We start from the raw sequence: 13,634 nt of genomic DNA, 5'->3' as shown, positions 1-13,634 counted from the left end.
CGTTTGAGCTTGGGGATCAATTTGCAGATTCAGGTTCATTCAAGATGGCACTGAAGACGCATGCTGTGCAGAAAGGGTTTGATTACAACTACAAGCACAATGACACGAGTAGGGTGAGTGCAGTCTGTAAATTAGAGCATTGCTCATGGAGGATTCATGCCTCTACTGATGCTACAAGGACTTGTTTTCAAATTAAGACGTACTACCCGGTTCATATTTGTGGTAATCAGTACGAAAACTCCAGATGCGATGTTGAGTATCTTGTTCGCACTTATAAGAGGGACTTCAAGGATGACCCCACGTGGACACCATATGCATTGAAACAGAGGGTGAAGAGAGACCTTAACGTCGATGTTCCTATTGATCGTTGCTATAGAGCGAAGAAGGAGGCATTGCATCAACTTTTTGGTAGGCACTCTAAGCAATATCGCCTCACACGGCGATATGCAATGGCAATACTCAGTACCAACCCTGGTAGTAGTGCTTTTGTACACAGAGATGGAGCATTCTTTCAGAGGATGTATATTTGTCTTGATGCATGCAAGAAGGGGTTCATACATGGTTGTCGGCCCATAATTTGTTTAGATGCTTGTCATCTGAAGGGGGACTATGGGGGGCAACTGTTGTGTGCCATAGGCAAGGATGGCAACGACGATATGTTCCCCATTGCAATTGCTGTGGCCGAGGCAGAGACAAGAGATTCATGGCAGTAGTTTATTGCCATTTTATTGGAGGACTTATGCGGGCCAGATGGCGGACTTGGTTGGACTATAATGTCTGACAAACAGAAGGTATTTGGTGTAAAATACTATTTATGTTCTTATTGTGTTATTTTATTCATTTATGTTATTACATATAATTTAACATAAATTTATGTGTGTAGGGGCTTGGAATTGCAGTTGAGGCTGTGTTGCCACACGCTGAGCATCGCTTTTGTGTTCGGCACCTACATGCGAACCTCAAAGCGAAAGGCTACACAGGGAAAGCTATGAAGGATGAGTTGTGGGGGGCTGCACGTGCAGCCAATGTTTATGCGTTTGACCATCACATGCGGAATATAATGTCAATGGAGAAAGGTGCACACGATTACCTTAGTGGTGTACCTAAGGCATCATGGTCCAGACATGCTTTCAACTGCCAAACCAAAAGTGATATGTTATTAAACAACTTGGCTGAGAGCTTTAACGCGTCGATTAAGGAAGCTAGGATTAAGCCTATACTGACTATGCTTGAAGAAATTCGTCTGCAAATAATGGCACACTTCCAGCAGAAAAGGAATGGAATCCGGTCGACGCACTACACAATATGCCCAAAGATCCAGAAAAAATTGGAGAGGTCAAAAAGTGATGCAAGGAATTGTATTAGTTGGTGGCAGAATGAGTTGGAGTTTGAGATCGAGGACATATACGAGCCACGGCGTTTAGTCCGATTAGATCATCGCACATGCACATGTGGAAGATGGCAGGTGAGTGGGATCCCTTGCTCACATGCTTGTGCTGCAATTTGCATGCATAAACAAAAACCGGAGGATTATTTGGATGATTATTACAAGATCGACAAGTATATACAAGGATATGCAGCTCGAGTTTATGGCATGGAAGGTCCGCAGACATGGCCAGCTGATGATCCATGCGATGAAATCCAGCCACCTATCATTAGAAGGGCTCCTGGTCGACCAAAGATTAGTAGGCAAAAAGCTGTAGATGAGCCGACTAACCCCTACAAGCTAACCTGTAGTGAATATATCGTTAAATGTGAAAATTGTGGGGGTTTAGGGCATAATTATAAAGGTTGTCATTTACCTTTGAACCCGGACCAGAAGAGGTGGAAACCGAAGAAATATAAGCCGAAAAAAGATGCTGCTCAAGCACAGGTAAAACAAATACATTTTACAACATAAGGTTCATATTCCAAAATTTGTTAACTTAATTATTATTGTACAAGTAATATAATAATTATTGTTGATATTTGTCTGAATGTTTGGTTAAATTATTGTAGGGATCACAAACTCAACCCCCACCAGAAGCAGAAGCCCACGGGTCATCACAGCGAAGTGTGCGTACACGTAGGGCTACTCAGTCACAGGTAAAATTCAAGTTTTTTTTTTTTTTTTTTTTTTTTTTTTTAACAAAACTCTTATTTCCCGATGATTTCATAGCTACCAACTAATATCTGAAGGTTTGCTGAAATTGGTGTTGTAATTTAGTAAATTTGTCTGCGGTTTAGCATTACTGCTTGCTGACTTGTCATCTACATACTTTAAGGAGCTACTATAAATACTGTGGACCTTGTTGAATCTTCATATTTATGCTGCAATAGTTACATTGAAAGCAGTGAAATTTTAATTACTCTTGGAAGGGTATGTTGCGACATTTAACTTGAAAAGCTGGTTATTGAGATGTGATTTTGTCTTTGCTTATGTAATGGATGAACTCAGTAGTGCTATTTAGGATTGCATTGATGATACTTTAATGGAAGCTAACTCCACTTATCAGAAAAATAAAATCAATAAATAATGGGAGCTAACTCTAAGTTGGAAGTTTGGGAGGGTGCTTTAAGTTAAAGGTTAAGGAGGATTAAAATCTAGTATATGCAATGGAAGTTCAGTGTTGCACAAGTTATTTGGAAATGCTTCATAATCTTTGTTTTGTATTAGAAAATTTTCTATTTATAGAAGTGTTTGTACAAGTAATATAATAATTATTTGGAAATGCTTCATAATCTTTCCCTTTTTTTTTTTTTTTTTTTTTTAACGCATTTTTGGGATCCCAACATGAACCACAGGCAGAGGCAGAAGCCCACGGGTCATCACAGTAAAGTGTACGTACACGTAGGGTTACTCAGGCACAAGTAAAATCCAAGTTTTTTGTGGTTAAGAAAACTCTTATTTCACGATGATTCCCCCCCCCCCCCCGCCCCCCGCCCCCCTTTTTTTTTAACGCATTTTTTGGATCCCAACATGAATCACAGGCAGAGGCAGAAGCCCACGAGTCATCACAGCCAAGTGTACGTACACGTAGGGCTACTCAGTCACCGGTAAAATTCAAGTTTTTTTTTTTTTTTTTTTTTTATTAAGAAAACTCTTATTTCCCGATGATTCCATAGCTGCCCACTAATATCTGAAAGTTTGCTGAAATTGGTGATGTAATTTAGTAAATTAGTTTGCAGTTTTTTTTATACTTAAAAAACTCAGATACTTGTGCTTAATTTGTAATATTCACATTGATTTCCGGTTTTTCTTTTTTTTTTTTTTTTTTTTTTGGTATCTGCAAATAATTATTATTTTTGTTAACGCATCCTTTGGATCCCAACATGAACCACAGGCGGAAGCAACAGCGGAATCATCACATCGTGGTAGTACACGTAGGGCTACACGTGTACTAAGAAGCCGTAGAAGTAGTGCCACGCAATGATCACATTTATCACTTATCAGATCTCTTCATTTTGCCTTTTTCCCGCATACCCATTTCATAATCAAGTGATATGTCGGGTTTTTTTTGTTTTATGTTTGTAATATAAAAACAATTGGGGGATTCATTTTGGGACTTTATATGCTTGTTAGCTTCAATGTTGCTCATTAAGCATTAAACGTGTACTGTTAGTTATTGAATTACATTTTGAAATTTCGTCATGGCAATTACCAATTCCAGATTGTATTAGTGGACGGATAAAATTAATTCTGCCTGCAAATTATATTGTAGGGTTCAATATTTCAGACTTAAGAGCAACATACAAATAATCATAAATTGCAGCATACAAATAAAACTAATGCATGGAAATAGTTGTTCCATAAAAGTAATCAACCAACCTGATAATTACGAACAACCTGATAATTACGAACAATCAGGATTTTTACATAATTGTTACATAGAAGCCATAACCATATATCCACGTGGACAACATAGGTAAGTAAACAATATCCTTGACAACAACAAAACAGATAGTCTATTTCACTGATAATAATCTAATTGCCTCATTCCCATGCCTCCATGCCCCATCAACCTTAGACAAATCAACAGTACACAAATCACCAACAAAAAAACCAACAAATATGTTTGGATCTTTAGTTTGCCCCTAAGTAATGACACTTCACATTTCAGGGAATGAACTTGTTTATACAGCGCAGGTAGGACTTCCCTTCCGCGAGCACAGGTTTCTTTGTCATACCATTGGAAAAAAGGACATTGGCCAACTTTCTGTAATTACACAAAAAAAATCTGATAATTACGAACAAGCACGAAGTAATAACTATTTCGTAAAACCAAATTATCCAAATTCAAATACCTTTTTACGGTCATACATAGCACACCCATAGAATCGCCTCCCAGGATTTTTTATAGTAGTGGATGTTATAATTGGGCTTGTAAGTCCGTACCTACACTGCACAGGTTCCATATCCTCTTTCACCGATGATGTTATAGATGCCGACGACATTGACTGTTCATTCTACAGTGAAACCCACAATTATTAGAAGTAGTCACAATTCCCTAATGGGTTTCACTAATTAAAATTCACAAACCTTTTTCATCTTCCCATCGTAGAATTCGCTTTCATTGTCTCCTATCCCGAAATTTTTCTTCCTCCTGTTCATCTTATAATATGAACCTAACAATATATAACTGACATGTGAGAGAATAATCAAGCTCATAAAAGAAAAATAAAATCAAGCTTGCCAAAAGATTATTCTCACTTCAATTTGTAATCTAAACAATACTGGGAAAAAAAAAGTACCTTAAACCCTAAACAAAAGATAATCACATTGTTTAAAATGTGATTCCCCTGCAGAAATAATACTGCTCAATTTGTAATCTAAACAATACTAAGTTGTTAGTGTAGTAGCTAGAGATGGTATATGAGCATAGGCGGCTCCCTACAAACATGCAAATATGCAGTGTAATCAAGCATGCAATAAGAAGAAATTAGCCGTAGCATCCAACCACGTATATAATACTGCTTAATTGTAGAATGATGAAACTTCCCTAAAAAAATTTACAAAGTCATTAAAACCCAACCAACCACAATCTATCATATCCCAACAATAATATCACTTTTTTCTCCATTGAAAAATACTTTTCTTCCAAATGTTAATACTAATATGATTAACATTTCTTTCAGTAATTGACCTTTCTTCTCATCAACTAAAAAGGTGGCAACAATATTGGAGGACCTAAAAACAAAGATGCATAGAAAAGTATGGCATGAACTATTAGGTAAAAAAAAAAAAAAAAAAAAAAATACTGTTCAATTGTAGAATGATGAAACTGGCGTAAACTATGCACAAAGAATTCCTATTTTCATGTCCTTGGCAATCCACCATTTGAGTAGAGAAGCAACAAAATAAAATAAATAATTATACAGATGAAAAAATCCCCCTTGACCAACTTGCTAGTGCACACGAAAAAACAACTGTCTCATTCCAGGACCACAACCACTGCCAATCAACAATAATATTGGCTCAAAAGTGCAATATTCGACAGATGTTGGACAAAAAATGGTTGGGGATGGGGTTTCGACCAAAAGCTTCCAACACAACAAGAAAATTCAAAACACAACTATTAAAGGCTTCCATTTCAGTCAATCAACAAAACCCACAGAGAAATTTCGAAAAATACCTTCGTCGAAACCAGATTTTTCTGATTCAAAATATTGTGAATCGACGGAAACCTAGCCGGAAAAGTGACGCCGGAATTGATGGTCCAAAACGGTGGGTACTGTCGCCGGTGGGTTCCGTCTCCGGTGGTTCTGTCGCCGGCGGGGTCTGGGTCGGTGGCGTCTGCTGCGTCGGTGGCTTGCCGCTAGTTGTATCAGGTGGTTCGTAGCATCCGTATGGTCCGTATGGAAGGGTTTCAAAAAAGAAGCCCTCAAGTTATATAAAACTCACCGTTTTGGATGGTCCAAAACGGTGAGTTTTATATCCTACGTGTCCAATGTGAACACGTAAGATACAAAAATTCCACTTAGGTGGACTTAAGTGAAACGGTTCGTTTCATTCAAATAACGGCAGTTACCAAAAATTAACGGTATGGAGTTTCTAGTAGTTTCGAGTGACCCAAGGACTAAATTTTTGAAGAAAAAAAACCTAGGGAGTTTTTAATAAATACGCGTTTACCTAAGGTGATAGTTCGGCTACTCCCATGTGGGCTTAGGATGGTTCAGCCAACTCCCATTTCTGTCTTATTGAAAAATTGGCTGAGTCACCCTCATTTTTCAAATTCTTAAGGATATATTTGTCTCATTGACAAAAATTTTTAAGTCATTTTTGTCTTTTTACTAGCCTTGAAGAGAGACACTGCCAAATTTTGGTAATTCGAAAAGGATATTGACTTAACTCAATCAATAACTTGGGGGAGAGGGCATTGACAATGTGATTGTAGTTATGAACAATAGTGATCACTATAAGCAATATGGTCATTAAAAACTAAACGAATAGCGGCAACCCAAAAGTCGGCGCTAATAAGGGGTCATTAGCAGCGACTTTTAAAGGTCACCGCTAATGAATGACCATTAGCGGCTACAAATTATGTTGCTGCTAATCGTGGCCACTAATGATGAGTAAATAGCGGCGACTCTTAGGGTCACCGCTAATAACATGATAAAAATTCAAAAAAAAAAAAAAAAAAACAATTAGGTCGCCACTATTAAATCCTCAATGTGAGTCATCGCTAATGAGGGATCAATAGCTGCGACTATGGGGTCGCCGCTATTGAGAAGAGAAAAATTAAAAAAAAAAAAAAAAAAGTCATTAGCAACGACCTAATGTCACTGCTATTTAGTCCTCAATAGCAGCGACCCCCAGAGTCGCCGCTATTGACCCCTCATCAATGGCGACCCTCATTGAGAAGGGAAAAATAAAAAAATAAAAAAAATTTTACGTAAAAGGTCATTAGCGGCGACTTAATGTCGCCGCTATTCAGTCCTCAATAGCGGCAACCCCTAGAGTCGCCGTTGATGAGGGGTCAATAGCGGAGACCCTATAGTCGCTGCTATTGAGAAGAGAAAAATTACAAAAAAAAAAAAAAAAAAAAAACTTAAAAGGTCATTAGCGGCAACCTCAGAGTCGCCGCTGATGAGGGGTCAATAGCAGTGACTATGGGGTCGCCGCTATTGAGAAGAGAACATTTAAAAAAAAATTAAAAATTAAAATTAAAAATAATAAATAAATTTTGGGGGATGCTATTGACCCTACATATATAATAGAAAAAAGTTATTTCCTAGAAATTTACCTCCAATAATATGAAATTATTTCTTCTATATTAATTATTGGTGAATTTTTTTATTTTTATTTTTCTATTTTCTATTCTTATTTTATATAAAAAGTAAATATTTATTTATTTCTTTTAAATAATAGTTCATTGGGTTCCTATTAAAAACAAATTTTCCTATTAAATTAAAACGCTTAGAAAAATTAATTTTTTTATATTATTATTGAAGTTTTCTATTTCTTATTCTTATTTAAATGTTTGATCAATCATGGTAAGAAAATCTGATTGATTCTTGTGCATTAGCCGATTAATTATGATAAGAAAATCAGATCGATTCTAGTGAATTAGTTCAATTGATAGTGATAGGATCAAATGTTCAATTGAACATCCAATCAATCCTAGTGAACTAGTTCGATTGATCGTGATAAGATCAAATGTTCGATTTATTTGATTTTTTGTTTGAGAGTTTACACTTAGATCCCAGTGCATTAGTTGTTTCTAGGTCATCCTTACAGTAGATTTGTTTACTTGGTCATAATTCTTATGCAAGTTTGAGCTATTGTTGATTATTTTCAATTTAAAACAGAGATCGCTTAGAAAAAAAATTTACAGACAGAGATTGGTTGTGTGTGATATAGTAATGGTAGTTTGGTCAACCAATTTGACTCTTTGTTTTTTGCCAGTATGAAAGTTTCTTGTCCAAGCATGGAGGCTCTTCAAATGCATACAGTTATGCTGATTTTGGTATTCATAAGTGTAGTCATTTTCTTTTTTTGGTTGATCAAGCAAGGTTGTGGTCTCTTTCTTTCTTTTCACTTTGGTAGTAGATCTTGTTCATCTTGATGATTGCCAAGCTATTTGTTGTCATTGCAATATGGGTTGCCAATGACGCAGTGTCTTGTCGTATGCTGCCTGAAATTCTAGTTGTGTTGGCCAAGTTATTTATATAATTGTTTGTTAATATATATTTTCCAATATACTGCATTTCAAAATCAGTGAGTGTATTAATGATTATGTTGGTTTTATCAGATTGAAGCCATGGAGAGAGAGGTACTTGCTGTAGATTCAGGTGCGTCCCATTCTTATCTGAGTATAAATCCATTTCATCTGGTCATACATCTGCATCTGGTCCTTTTAATAGATTCTTTTGGGGTAAACTTGAATCTGTTATGTTTTCCTCTGTGCATCTAAGATTTTGTCAGTTTCTGTGAGATAACACCCTTTTCCTTTTGTAAGTATTTTTTTTCTGTGCTTGGTTGCAGGCAATAAGAAGAGCCTGGTTGATGCTATGGAAAAAGGGATCAATTTGCAGGAACAAATATTGAAATTGTACACAGATTACTACAATGGGGGATTAATGAAGCTTCTTGTCATTGGTAGAGGTAGAGTTTTCTTTTTAGTTGGAAATTGTTGTTTTGGGTGTGTTTTTCTGTTAAGTTTCTGCCTCTGGTGGCCATCTTAATCTGAAAATTTTATGGGTTAAATTTGTTTGTATAACATTAACCACAAGGGCTCTGCTTCTTTTTACTGGATTTGGATTGTTGATTTGTTCGGTTATGGCCTCTTGTCATGTGATGCTTAGAATTGTGTGTATATGAAGCTCAAAATTAATGTACTGTGAATACAATGCAAGCAAAATCTTATTATCATTTGAGTGCCACCATTGACTACTGTTGAATGAAATAAATAATGGTATTTTGTTTCGGCGGATTAGTAGTGGCCACTTGTCGCCGCTATTAGTAAATAGCGGCCAAAAAATGCTCATTAGCGGTGACTTTGAGTCGCCGCTAATGACCTTATTTTTTGCAGTGAATAGATTGAACAAAATATTGTCTATAATTTATGAATAAATGCAAGTAATGTTTCAGTTTAATACTCTGATAGTTGTTCTTACCAATAACTTGAAAATCTTGAAAAACAACTAGACAGAGTTGTCGATTTTTGGAGGAATAGAAATTTGAAAATCATAACCTGAAATAGATCTCTTAGAAGTAATTCTTAGTATATTTTTCATCTATACTTCATTGCTTTGAACTTCTATCTTAATATATTTCTCATTTATGCTTTGACCCATCAATAAAAATTTATGATTTCGTCCCTGACTTGAGTCGTTGTCGTCCTACCCATATATACTCGGACCGATGATATCTACACTTGAATGAACCCGGGTGATGCGTGGGTGAACACAAACAGTACTTCTTTGTTGCACCGCGCTCATTAACTTCTCTCGGTGGCTGAATTGGCGCCCGAATATGGTTAACCACCACCGCTGCCGCCATGGCTGTCACAGGCCTTGCAAAATATTGCCTTCTTCTGTTCCTCCGGTAGTCATTGTGGACATCAACCCAAAAACAATCTGGCTGACACATCAACGTTTCTTCTTCTTATTCTTGGACGAGTACAACTTATATGTGTTTGATTGAATTAGGAGATTCCATTCTTATAGATGAAGGAATGCAAGGAAGGTGAAGAGGTTAAGGAAAGGTGGTGGTGAGGTATAATATATTTAAGAGAAAAGTTTGGATTTATTCTCACAAAAAGGTCTGATTTTTTGTTGGCTTTCTTTTTAGTGGATGGTCCTAAAAAGTTATGAAACTTATCTGTAGAGGCTTTCAGGTTCCAAATAAGTTGTGGGTTCTGTTTGGAAGCATGCTCGTTAAGTTAAAAAGCTTGGTCTATAAGGAGAAAAAATGATAGGAGTTTTCTTTTAAACTAGGTTCGTTTAACCGTGATGAATGAATGAAGGGAATGGAGAAATCAGAACAAAACTTTGAATTAATTCCCAAAAGCACTTTCATGAAGACAATTAAACTTCTTATAAGTAAGAAAATTATTTACTAGACTAATAATACTAGGGACCCTTTTTTTATTTTGTTTTCTTTATAAAGTTGATTTGGTTTTTATAATCACTATTGGATCAATATCTAAAAGTGATTTAAAATTCAATGATAATTTTAAAAGCCATATCAATTTTGAAAGTATAAAAAGATGGTTTCTAAGATTACTCTTGCTAAATAGATGATAATAGGCTATATAGCCTGTAACTACTATCTCATTGTCAATGTCCCCTTAAAATACAAAAAATTGTCAGTGTCAACGATAGCAAAAAGACAAAAATAACCTTAAATTAAATGTTTTTCAATAAGACTAAAATACCATTATAAATTAGAGAAAAAGAAAAAGAAAAAAAAAAGAGTAACCACCACACAGCCGTGGGGGTTGTTCGGCCATCACTCCTTTAGCTAAATTTATAAGGGTATTTTTGTTTAATTGAAAATTTTATAAGAATATTTTTGTCTTATTAATTTTGTTTTTTATTTTTTTAAAAAGGATATATATACTTTCTCTCATATATTTGCACGCAATCACAATACATTTGGTTAAAAAGCACCTACCATTTACAAAAGCTGGAGGAATCCGGTACCCAAACATGTTTGAACATGTACACTCTGTTGGAACTTGGACACCCACTGAGCCTTCTACCCATTTATACATTGTGCATAGCACCCGCTAATCACATAGAGACACGAGTCAGTATAAGAAATTCATTGACGTTTCCTTAAATAAAACAAACTAAAATAAAATAAACAAAAATAAAAACGTTGAACTCTTTTTGGTACTTCTATTTGTACTATACGAAAATAAAGGGCCTTGAGTGCATTGTCTGTTGGGGTAATTGTTACCCTGACCTGGCAGAGGAGACCCTCGAGGGTACTGCTGATTGGAGAATGGGGAATTGCCTTGAAAGTTGCTTCTGTGGTACTAAGAAGGACCTTTGTGCTGCTGTTGAGGGGCACAGTTGTACTGATGAAAGTAAGGCCTAGGTAAAAAACCAGGACCTTGTCTTGGTGGATAGTTTCTAGAAGGAAACCTGGGATGCATCGGAGGCTTGGCTTTGGATAGTTGAGAATTCATAGGTCTATGTGTTGTCAGGGCAAAGGTGGATTGATCTGGGACTTGAATTTGATGCTGATTGAGTAGCATTTCATGGCTAAAAAGTTCATCCTGGAAATCATCAAGCTGATGTCGTTTGCTCTATTGTGGAAGGAGTATGTGGTAATGAAGTGGGTGAAGGAAGAGTTTAAGACATTGAGAATTGAAGAGATGATCTCTTCATCAAGGATTGGATTGCATGTTGCTCCCAGTTGGTTTGCAAGTGTTTTGGCAGATTGGATGTAGTCTGAGCATGATTTGGTTCCTTGTGATAGGTTCTGAAGTTGCTTCTTGAGGTGAGAGATTCGAGACTTAGACTTGGAGGCAAATTTTGTAGCCAATGCTGTCCAAGCCTGATGTGAAGTGTTTAGTCCATATATAGTGGCTTAAACTTTTTCTGAGTGAGATGCTGTGATGATGCTGAGGAGATATTGTTCCTTTTTGTTCCAGTTAGGGTATTCTGGATTAGGAAATGCCTTGCCTTCAGCATCAGTGATCAATTGTGGAGGACATGGTTCTGATCCATTCACAATGCCCATGAGATCATAGGTGCTCAAAATAGGGTTTATCTGTGTCACTCAACTGGTGTTTAAGGTTAAGTTACTAAAATGCCCTTTTGAAGAAAAAAAAAAAAACAATTTAAAAAAGGCCCCCAAAACGTCGTTTGGCAAACCCTAGAAAAAAAATTAAAAAATTAATTAAAAAACAATTTTTTTTTTTTTGTTATTTTAACTAATTACCTTTTACAAACACAAAACATCATGCTCTCAACTTTAATTAAATATTTCTCAACCCAACAAACACAAAACTTCATCGACAAACAAACATCCACTAAAAATCCACGACCACCGAAACTCAAAGACAACCCAGCAAGTGATTGTCTAATGACCAAATCCATGGCCACCGAAACTCAAAGAGAGCCAGACAACTAAATAGAGATTTCCTAAACAGAGGCATTCATGGATCAAATCACAAAAATCTGTCGCAAAATCAACTACATAGCAAGAACCCACTCAAAGTGATGAGATCTTAAATCAACTCAGATTGTTTCCAACTCAAATGAACAAAAAAAAAAAAAAAACAATAAAAATATAGAGACAAAACAATGCCAGTTGAAAAAAATTAAAATATTTGCCAAAATAAATTGAATCCTTGGATTCTATATATGCAGAGAGAGAAAGGGGTACCAAAGCAAGTGATCTGTGAAACCGATGGCGGGAGGTCCGAGGTCGGCAGCGGAGCGAGCAACGGAGCTGGAAGCGGTTTTATGAGGAGCTACACGGAGGCGATTGGCTGATTACGGTGAAGAACTCTTTGGGTGGCTCACGTTTGAGAGAGTGGGGTTGCCGCCTAGCCACCTCCATGGCTTGGGGGGGGGGGGGGCCGCCAGCCACCCCATAGCTCCTTTTTTTAATTAATTAATTTTTAATTTTTTAATTTATTTTTTTTCAATTTTTTTTAGGGTTTGCCAAACAATGTTGTTTTGGGGGGCCTTTTTTTAATTGATTTTTTTCTTCCCAAAATAGCATTTTAGTAACTTAACCTTCCCAAAACGACGTCGTATTGAATTTTTCATCCTGTTTGACGGTAATGACTAACGAAGTAGCTAAATTGCAAATGCTTGGTAATTTGGGAGTTACTTTATTACATTTTGAACATTGAGGGACTAAATTAAAAATAACTGGTAGTTTGGGGGCCTAAATTATATTTTTTCCTATTGCTTATCTTCCATGAGTCCAATAAGGAGTCTATTTAGTGTTTATCTTCCAAGTATGAGTCTGAGTCCTAGTCTACGTTATTTAGTCTTTGAGTCCAATATTAATTAGTTTTTCTAGTTCATCTTTATCTTGTATTTTTGAAATTATAAATAAGGGATAATAGCTGTAGTTTACTTAAATAAAAGAATTATTAAGCAATAACTTGTTTGTGGTTTGTTTCCAACCCTAATTGGATTCAATTGTGGTCTCTCTTACCCGAAAGGAGTTATTGTGATCTCTCCTACTCAAAATGAGTCATTATTATCAATATATTTCTATTATTAGTTGTGGGGTTCCATCATTCTCTCTCTCTCTTGCACACACCCACACTGCTTATCAAGATGGTTTCCTGCAATGTTCCTTCATATACTCATTTGCATTTTGAAAAAAAAAAAAAAAAAAAAAATCAGAATGAGAAGTAGAATCTTGCTACTGTCTCAGACTCTCAAAGCCATTTGCTAGCACTCAGATGCTCAAAGGGAAGACGGTAGTATTCTAGAGTAGAATACTTTCATGGATACCTTTCCTTGAATGAGTAGTTTTTAATTTTTCTTTTTCTTTTTTTTTTGATGAATAAGCAACTTCATTAAAAGCTCAAAACCAAAAAACACCAAATCACCAATTACAAGCAAGTAGCTAGCATATCCTTAAACTGCTTAGCTAACCAACCTAAAGACTAGAACACAACCTACAGAACGTCAACTGCAAAAAAACCAAAACCAACAAAAACAGACTCTCCAAA

At 36.2% G+C, this 13,634-nt stretch overlaps 1 long non-coding RNA gene across 1 annotated transcript; it reads right to left on the bottom strand.

Annotated features, from left to right (window-relative positions):
- Nucleotides 1–9,227: 9,227 nt before the first annotated feature.
- LOC132188539 (uncharacterized) lies at nucleotides 9,228–12,483 on the bottom strand. The gene is made up of 3 exons (XR_009440894.2): nucleotides 12,323–12,483; nucleotides 10,598–10,712; nucleotides 9,228–9,562 (listed from the first exon to the last, which is right to left on the bottom strand). It is a non-coding gene; the product is annotated as an uncharacterized LOC132188539 (long non-coding RNA).
- Nucleotides 12,484–13,634: the final 1,151 nt, after the last annotated feature.

Source organism: Corylus avellana, chromosome 6 (genome assembly GCF_965113065.1).
Source record: "Corylus avellana chromosome 6, dhCorAvel1.hap1.2, whole genome shotgun sequence".
Taxonomy (NCBI): Eukaryota; Viridiplantae; Streptophyta; class Magnoliopsida; order Fagales; family Betulaceae; genus Corylus; species Corylus avellana.
The sequence above is the reverse complement of the archived record's forward strand: the minus strand, read 5'-3'. Positions and strand labels throughout refer to the sequence as shown.